The 8,479-nt window shown below is 43.5% G+C and overlaps 1 long non-coding RNA gene across 2 annotated transcripts in view; it reads right to left on the bottom strand.

Moving 5' to 3' along the window:
* Positions 1 to 4,934, bottom strand: part of LOC131876858 (uncharacterized) — a 5,378-nt gene extending 444 nt beyond the window's left edge. Inside the window, exons 1-3 of one of the 2 annotated variants that reach the window (XR_009372826.1) lie at positions 2,526 to 4,934; positions 2,167 to 2,374; positions 519 to 2,058 (exon numbers count right to left, since the gene is read on the bottom strand). This is a non-coding gene — a long non-coding RNA (uncharacterized LOC131876858). Of the gene's footprint in view, positions 1 to 518; positions 2,375 to 2,525 lie in introns of both variants that reach the window. The other variant, XR_009372825.1, reaches the window with a different exon arrangement.
* Between the last annotated feature and the right edge of the window lie 3,545 nt (positions 4,935 to 8,479).

Below are 8,479 nucleotides of genomic sequence, written 5' to 3'. Positions count from 1 at the left end.
TTGAAGAGTAGAGTCTCTCTTTGGTATCGTGGTTTGGTTCTCTCATGACGATGCTTTTGTTCGTATACATGCCCTCGTGACAACGTACAAGGGAACCTTGTACCTTGTCAACAAAGAAGATCGGATGTGGATGAAACCGCTCTTTCTCAAGATGGGTTTTCCTGGCGTGTCATTGCAGTTCTTTATCGCCAGACAAAACGCCAAATCACACGAACACAAGCAACAAAGCGGCAATAAGACAAAAGAGCCCGACCACTCCTAATCAATAGTCAAATTTGTTTCCCGAATCTGCCAAAAGACAAGCAACTTTCCAACATGGATTTTTTTGAAATATTTTTTTCCGGACTTCCTTACAATTACAGGGATTAGATTCCCAGCAGTTCAAGATGAAGAGACTTGAGACCCTTGAATATAGGGTTGATCGGGAAATTTAGTCAAAACTTGTCCAAGTCTCACTTATCAGCGCCTACCTTCCCCCCTACGAATATTTGAGGCCAGCAAATTGAACAAGCCCTTACCTTCATCATCTAATAGTGGAATGTCTAATGATGTCGACCCTAAGGTCATTGAGCGAAATTTCATTCCATTCAGTGCCATGTCGTTACTGAAACGGATGAAAACTTGTTTGCTGATCGGCAAGTAAATCTATAATTAAATCATATATATTTATTGAGCTTGTAATGCTATGTTTTTCGTTTGATATCATTATTTTAATCTATTGTTTGCGATCACTATTCATCTAATTTTTTCGTGCTTATGTTTGTACCAGTATTTTTATCGCATCTTATCTTTTCTTATATAGGGCTTGCTGGGGTACCGTAGTGGTAGAAAAACTGCGTTCCAATTTGCGAATCCTGTTTCGATCCCAGGGAATGCCAGTGCAAGCTTCTTTGCGGTATATAATTACGGTATAACGTGCTGCTTTAATAGCTTAAATGGGTGAATCTGCGGTCATTGCCGAGGGTGAGGTAATTATTAATGTTGACTGTGATGACGAAGCAGGAAGATATCTCAATTGGGACACCCATCTTCCATTGTCTTGTCCTTTTCAGAGAGAAGAGTGAAAGAATGGAAATTACTTGCTTCTCATTACATGAATAGATATCTTACCAATATCACTGAACCAATAGGCGAGACAGCAGTATGATACACACTCATTCGGTCCTGAACAGGGACAGCATGAGTGTGTATGATCCTTCCTTAGCTCTTTTGGAAGAGGAGGACAGGATTCGTTGGCGTCATACTTCCTCGCTCTTTTGTGGCAAGGGACAGGATCCGTTGGTATCATGCTCCCTTCCTCTTTTCTCGTTAGAGAAAGAGACAGGGACAACATTAGTGTTTTTATGTTTCAATATTAGTACTGAGGCGAGCCCAGACTCAAGCTCGAGTGCACTCAAGTCTTTTACGTGATTATGGAGAAATTAGCCGGACTCGAGTCATTTAATTTAGAAAGAACTCGAGTCCGGACTTAAATGGCCCAAAATCAAGCTCCCTACCTCAGGAGGATCAAGTGTTTTGTGGTAACTGAGAAAAAGGCAACCGGGGCTATTCCCAACGCATTTACATTCCTTTGCATTAATGCAGTTATCTTTTGCAACATGAACATTTGAGCTTCCAAAACAATGGCCACTCCAGCAATCAGGTTGCCTCCAAGGAAGGACCAACCTGTGATTCACTCCCATGTGACTTCGCAGATATATGTATTCCGTGACTGGATAGATATCCCTTGAGTTTTCTTGCCATAGAAAAAAGACATTGCAAATTTCTGCAATGGAATTCACAATTGAGGTGCTGGGACCCGGCTTGGACAACTTCCCAAAGATATATTTTGGAGCACTTCCATGAAATTCTTGAAGCAGAGGGAATAAATCATTCCAAGAATGTACTGTTGTCAATTATAGGTCTTCTCGTCAAGCTGTGCCAATCAAAGTAAGATTCCAAATCACTTCCGGGAGATCAATTTTAGTCCTCAATGTGTTAACTACGTCCAGGTTAGTCGGCCTGTTGGTCACGTTTGGAACGTATAACTGAATTTTGGCCATGATTTGGTTGACAATGCTGGAGGAGATCAAAGAGAACAACGTCAAACAGGGAAAAGTTATGATCACGAATGTCCTTTTTTGGTAAAATACAATGACAGGATGAAAAATAAACTCTTCCATTTACGTCATAGGTAGACATGCCGACAGGGAAGCAGAAAAAGAGCGGCACCACGCTTGGACATCACTCATTGATTCCAATTACTGGATTGGCCCAGTATCGTCACTCATCAAGGGATACTCTTCGTTCGGTCTCTCCTCTAGGTGGATTTGTCGTCTTTCACACCAGTGGCAGAGAATCGGAGTTACCATGAAATGATGTTAATACGAGTGACCTGACAGCAATAGTATATAGGTTAATATGATAGAAACTTCGATTTCTTTACTTGGGGTTGAAACATTGGGAATTCTTGAAAAAAAATTAAAAATACAAGCCCTCCCTTCACATTCATTTTTAAACTTTAGGAACAATATTTCATTGCTTACACTCTCCTCCAATGTTAGAGCCGGAAGGGACCAATTCACTTGGTTTGGGAAGTAACTCAAACATTCCATGAGGAATTCCACTACTCATGAGAAATAGACTCGTCTGATTATGATGGAATGGCCGGATTCTATATTTTCAATGCATATTCCACCTTGAAAGGTTTTGATGATCACTTGTAGTTTGACTCTGTCGTAGATTTCCTTTGAAAGTTGCATTGTAAGCCACTCTGGATCGCTGTTAATGGTGGAAACATTTGCTTTGAGCTCGCAAAAGAAAAAGAAGAAAGCTTGATTGGGAGCAAGTGAAGTGAAGGAAATATGCGAAAAATGTAGCATTTCTTGGAGGGATAACTAAGGCAAACGTCATAGCCAGTGTGTAATATTCACTGAATTTTCAAGAATCAAATGATTATTTTTATGTTTTTTTAATCTTTATATCAAATGTCAAAATTAAACGGATGCACGCTCTAGCTTGACTGGTCAGGTTGTTTTCAATTTTGCTCCCCACAATGAAGCCTGCTGTTTCTTTAACCGCTTACTTCTCAAAAGGCAAAGAAAGCTGTTTGTATAAGTCAATTTCATCTACATGAGAAAAAGACAGGGTGACCAGATGGTCAGCGCCTAAACTTAATCTTTTGGAGCTAAAAACTCGATTGACGATAAAAAAACCCGAAGAATTACTTGGGCTTGACCAAGCCTACAGAGCAAAACAAAACAACAAACAAAAATTTAAGATCTTCCGTTTCTGCCTTAGTTCGAGGGGTAGCTATCGGACAAGTTTGAAGGGGCTACATGGCGGCGTCGGGAAACCGAGACTCACTCCTCATAAGGAAGCTTCATCCCAGTGAAAGTGCAAGAGCTGGATGTAGAAAGGCCCGGCAAGGATTTCATTGTCGGTTGCGCAAGTTTATTACTTAGAACGGCCAAGTTTTACCCACCAACCCCAACGAGAACCGTCGCCTCAAACAACAACACCACACCCACTATCTCCTCGCTGAAACTACAACACCAAACCTATTCCGTCCAGACATTGAATCCCACACTGGACGTGATTTACATACATAGTTTTGACTCAAACACTAAGTGGAAAACCTTGATAGCTCTCTGAGATGGAGAACACCTAGTACATGGGCTTCAATTTCTTAGACCTATCTTAAGGCCTCCAGTTCTTACCCTAATAGGGCAATCACTACAATATTTGACAATAGAGACGAATTGGAGGACGATTATATCTACTCCTCAAGAGCAGAGTTCGACTTGAGTTGAATACTACTTACTGGGCTTATTTCAAGGCAGCCGTACCTACATGCAATTGAGGGTCACTTTTATGTCTATCAAACGCAGTTGGGTAGATCACTACTTTCACTAATCTAACTCCTCACGAATGATGGGACAGCCCACGCCATGTATATTACATACAAATATTTCCACTTTATTTACTAACCTATTCACTAATCAGAATGCACGTATCAGCGGTCTAACTCTGGCAAAAGGTTTAGGTAGGAAGGGGCAAACAAGTAAACAGAGGGGGTTACGCATACTGGTTGTGCGGCCTTTTTGGTCAATGGAGAATCGTGGAATACGTTCGTTCATCTGGGATGAAAGTTCCACTTGAACTAGGCGTGCCACAAGGGTAATCGTTGACTCTGCTCAGGCGATCTACAACAAACCTCTGGACTTCTCCAGACTGCTCCTTGATGCCCAAGTCTATCGTGGATAAAATCAAATTCCTGAAGCAACTACCTTGTTATTACCAACTTGGGAAGCTGTCCAATAATCTCTTCTCGCTTTGAGAGGTGGATGGTGACTCCTCGATCGTTGTCATAAGTTCACTCCATTGGGCTTCCTTGATGCCCCTTTTCCTTGCATTCATTGCACTGGTTGGGTTTTCCTCATAGCTTTACTTGTCATGGCTTGCTACATCTTTGTTGCAGTGTCGGATTTGGCGCTGTTTCCTCTCAGTGAGTTGAGGACGGGTAGAGTTTCCAGTCTGACGAGTGATTTATCGTCCATGTCTCCCATCTTGTTTATCCAGCATTGCAAGTTGGAGATAAAGATGTTTTCTCGGCAATGCAAGTTGGAGGTATTTGTTTTACTGCCCTCAGCAAAACGCTGGTCCAACCCTGTTTCGTGCAATCAATCTCCCCTTTGTCCAAATCTTCAAATGTGCACGGAACAACGCCCACTATCTCCTCGCTGAAACTACAACACAGCACCCACTATCTCCTCTATCATGTTCCATGTTCTTAAAAAATCAGATTAGTTGTACCCAAAGTGCTGGAATACAACAATCTAATGCTTTGGTAGCACTTTGAGAAGAAGTTGGAATAAGCGACGGTTTTTCTTATAACATTAAATTGTTAGTGGAATATTTTCAAACAACGAATTTAGTTCAACAGCACTGGCTTAAACAAGCGCTGTTGAACTAAATTGCGTGGGTTATTGGAACTCAGGAAGGAGATCTCTATCCTCGGCCAATCTGGAGAAGCGGGTAGTTAGTAGGGTGGATATCATCTTCAAGAAGAGGTAATCCAAGGGAATGGTGCGATGGTTGTTTGGAATCCACGCTCTATCCACGCTGGTGGGAAGAAAGAATTGCCGTCTTGATTGAGGCAAACTGATATATGAATGATTCACAGGAAGGCGAAGCCGTTAGATTGAATCCTCTGAACTTGATTACCATTTGACCCTTCAGAAATTTAATGCCATGAATTGTTTAATGCAATTATCCTTTTAATGGTACGGATATGCATCTTTTAATTTGCCCAATATCAAGCTCCCTACCGCAGGGGGATCAAGTGTTTTGTGGTTACTGAGAAAAAGGCAACCGGGGGCAATTCCCAACGCATTTACATTCCTTTGCATTAATGCAGTCATCTTTTACAGCATGAACATTTGAGATTCCAAAACAATGGCCACTAAAGCAATCAGGTTGCCTCCAGGGAACGACCAACCTGTGATTCACTCCGTTGTGACTTCGCAAATATATGTATTCCGTGACTGGATTGATATCCCTGAGTTTTCTTGCCATAGAAAAAAGACATTGCAAATTTCTGCAATGGAATTCACAATTGAGGTGCTGGGACCCGGCTTGGCCAGGAACTTCCCAAATATATATTTTGGAGCACTTCCATAAAATCCTTGAAGCAGAGGGGAGAGCTCATTCCAAGAAGAACGAAGTTTGAGCGCAGGAATATCATGATTCATTTCGTTTTCCATGTCCAAAATTTCCGCTTTCGGAACAAGCATTTGCCGAAGTAAATTCAATTTTCTCTTTGCAAAGGCATTAAAAAGGGTCACTCTAGATACTCTTGACGTAGGTAATGTAATGCCCTAAAAAATTTAACCTTGGTAGCCCATGTCTAGTGCAAACTCGACTTGAAAAACGTAGAATATACATGGAAACTTCGTGCCCTGAAACACAAACATCTCTCTATGAAATAATATTCTCTTAATGATTCAATGTTATCCAATGTAATTACTTTTTGCACTGCTTACATACATCTTCTTTTCTTTTGTCGAAGGCAGGCAAATCACAAAACCCAATGATGCTGCTGATCGAGTTAAATCGGAATATAAGGCAATTTTAATTCCCACGGGGCCACTAACCTACAAAACACCAATCCAATGAGCCTTTCCCTCCCATGTAGAAATGTATTGCTTTGAACATTAATATCCTTGCTCTCGGTGGTAATTTGAAAGTACAAGGGCATTCAGTTTTGTTTTTAATCTTTCTTCAAGGCAATCCATGTTTGCAAAGATAATTCGAACCTGAGGTTTGCCCTCAGGAAATTTGGTATTGATGGCTATGGAGTTGTACAACGAATTAACGTCATATGCCACACACTTCTCATCGGGTTTCTTGTCGACAATCCAATAAAGTTGTTTTTAACCTTAAAAAAGCATAAACCATATTAAATGGTGTTCGACCTCTTGAATATCCCAATCACTTTTACCTCTCTGATGCCGCTAGAAAGGGCGTCTTCCGGGCGCAGTCTTGTCAATGGCTTCGCCTTGAACTCAGGCTTAAGAAAATGCTGGTAACTTCTGATAAATTTAAGCTCGCACTCCCAGAGCTCAGTTACCTCAATGTTGCTGGGAACCAGGTCCATCTTAGCTTGGCAAGATGCTCTCCTCTCAGCAAAGTCGAGCCTAAGAATCTTTTTCTCCAGCTGACAAAAGTCCCGTGGAAAGATTTTGCAATTTTCTCGTTCATGACTTTTCATGAAACAGCCCTGGAATTTAGAATTCAAAAAATCTGGAATGAAGGTAATTATCTCAAAATTGCTCCTGAAATTCAAAGAGTGCAATCTGCAAAAACATCCCCTTTTGACAAACCTTCATAACTTATCTCTGATGTAAAAAGCGAAGCTCAAAATGTGCTGAAAATTTGCAAACGGGCATATGCAATCTCGTCATCATCTGCGCTCCCTTTGGTCGCAATGAATTAATGGGCAAAACTGCAGACGACAATGACCCAAAATCAAGGGTTGCTACTCACTCCTGCCATCACGACATTTACCATTGATAGTCATCCGAATACTTTTAATGAATGCAATTGATGTAGGCTCATTGGACACTTCCCGTCTGCCGTCTCTTCTGACCGTGGCCAAAGGTGACGCAGTCGGCCACTTGAAGGAGAACTTGTTAGGATTTTTTGTGCTCCTTCCAACATAGCTATCACCTAGCAGATTAATTGTTACACAGCCTTATCTTAATAAATGAGAAACATTAACAAAGTTTGTTATACCTTCAATGAAAAAGACCTACAGGGGTCGCACAAAGTATGGATTCAGATAAAATCGGCCGGGAAACGTCTTTGACTTCAAAAAGATTATAATTTTTTGACTTTCCTACATAAAGTTTTTGCCCTTGACGCCGACCACCAACCTCAGGCGATCGGGAACATTGGCACACGCGTTCTTCACGGCTTGGACGTTCAGGACGGTGAACCACTTGCGGCTGATGGCCTCCTTGAGGCTGGCCACGTTCCTGTGGCGTTTGGCGTTGACCTGGACGACGCCCGCCGTATGCGCGGGGGCGCCGTCCTGCATGAGGCAGACCTTGGAGCGCCACCTGGGGCCGTAGACCTGCGCGGCCCAGTCCTCCACCTTTGGTAAAATGTTCTCGAGGTACCACCTGGCCCCCATCCTCACGCCTTTCGGGATGAATATGGGCTCCATGGCCTGCCCATCGGAGCTGAATAGCCCAAAAACCATGCACGACGCCGCGTGCTTGCTCCTGAAGACGTTCTGCAGGTTGATGTCGGCCTTGCGGGCCAGGATCCTGCGGTTGTTGCAGTTCACGACCTGGTCAACCACAAAGACCTTCTCGTCGCTCCACAGCACGTTCCTGGACCTCCTGCCGTCCACGGAATTGGCCTCGAACCAGTTGATCAGCTCCACGGACCTCTCGTAGCGCCTGCCGATGCCCACGCCGCTCGCATGGGCCTCTCGATGCTCTTGAGGCTCTTGATGCCCTGGCTCTGACTGATGGCCCTGGCCGAGGTCAAGGAGCGGCCAATGACGCCGATGAGGTCCTTACTAGTCCTCACAGGGTTCTTGCAGGCCATGTCTCTCACTTTCCTCTTGTTGGCGGCCGTGCCCACGGACTTGGGCCTGCCGGACTTGGGCGAGACGTCAGACTCGCCGTTCCTGGCCCTGAGGGCCCTCAGCACTTTGTAAACGGCGTTGATCGTGTAGCCCGTGACCCGGACCATCTCCCTGGGGGACGAGCCGCTGTCGTAGAGTATCTTGATGGCGGCCCTCTTCTTGGTGATCTCGTCTTTGCTGTAGCCGCGAGCCATGCTGTAAACGACGATGTCAACAAAATTGGACCCGAGACTGTTATTTTTGCTTCTACAGAACGGTTAGATGGCTCAAATTGAAGCTCTTGATCTGCCCTACCTGTTCCCGCCGTTGCTGAAGACGTACAGGCCCACGTTCGTCCTCAAC

This window comes from Tigriopus californicus, chromosome 2 (genome assembly GCF_007210705.1).
Source record: "Tigriopus californicus strain San Diego chromosome 2, Tcal_SD_v2.1, whole genome shotgun sequence".
In the NCBI taxonomy this organism is placed as follows: domain Eukaryota; kingdom Metazoa; phylum Arthropoda; class Copepoda; order Harpacticoida; family Harpacticidae; genus Tigriopus; species Tigriopus californicus.
The sequence above is the reverse complement of the archived record's forward strand: the minus strand, read 5'-3'. Positions and strand labels throughout refer to the sequence as shown.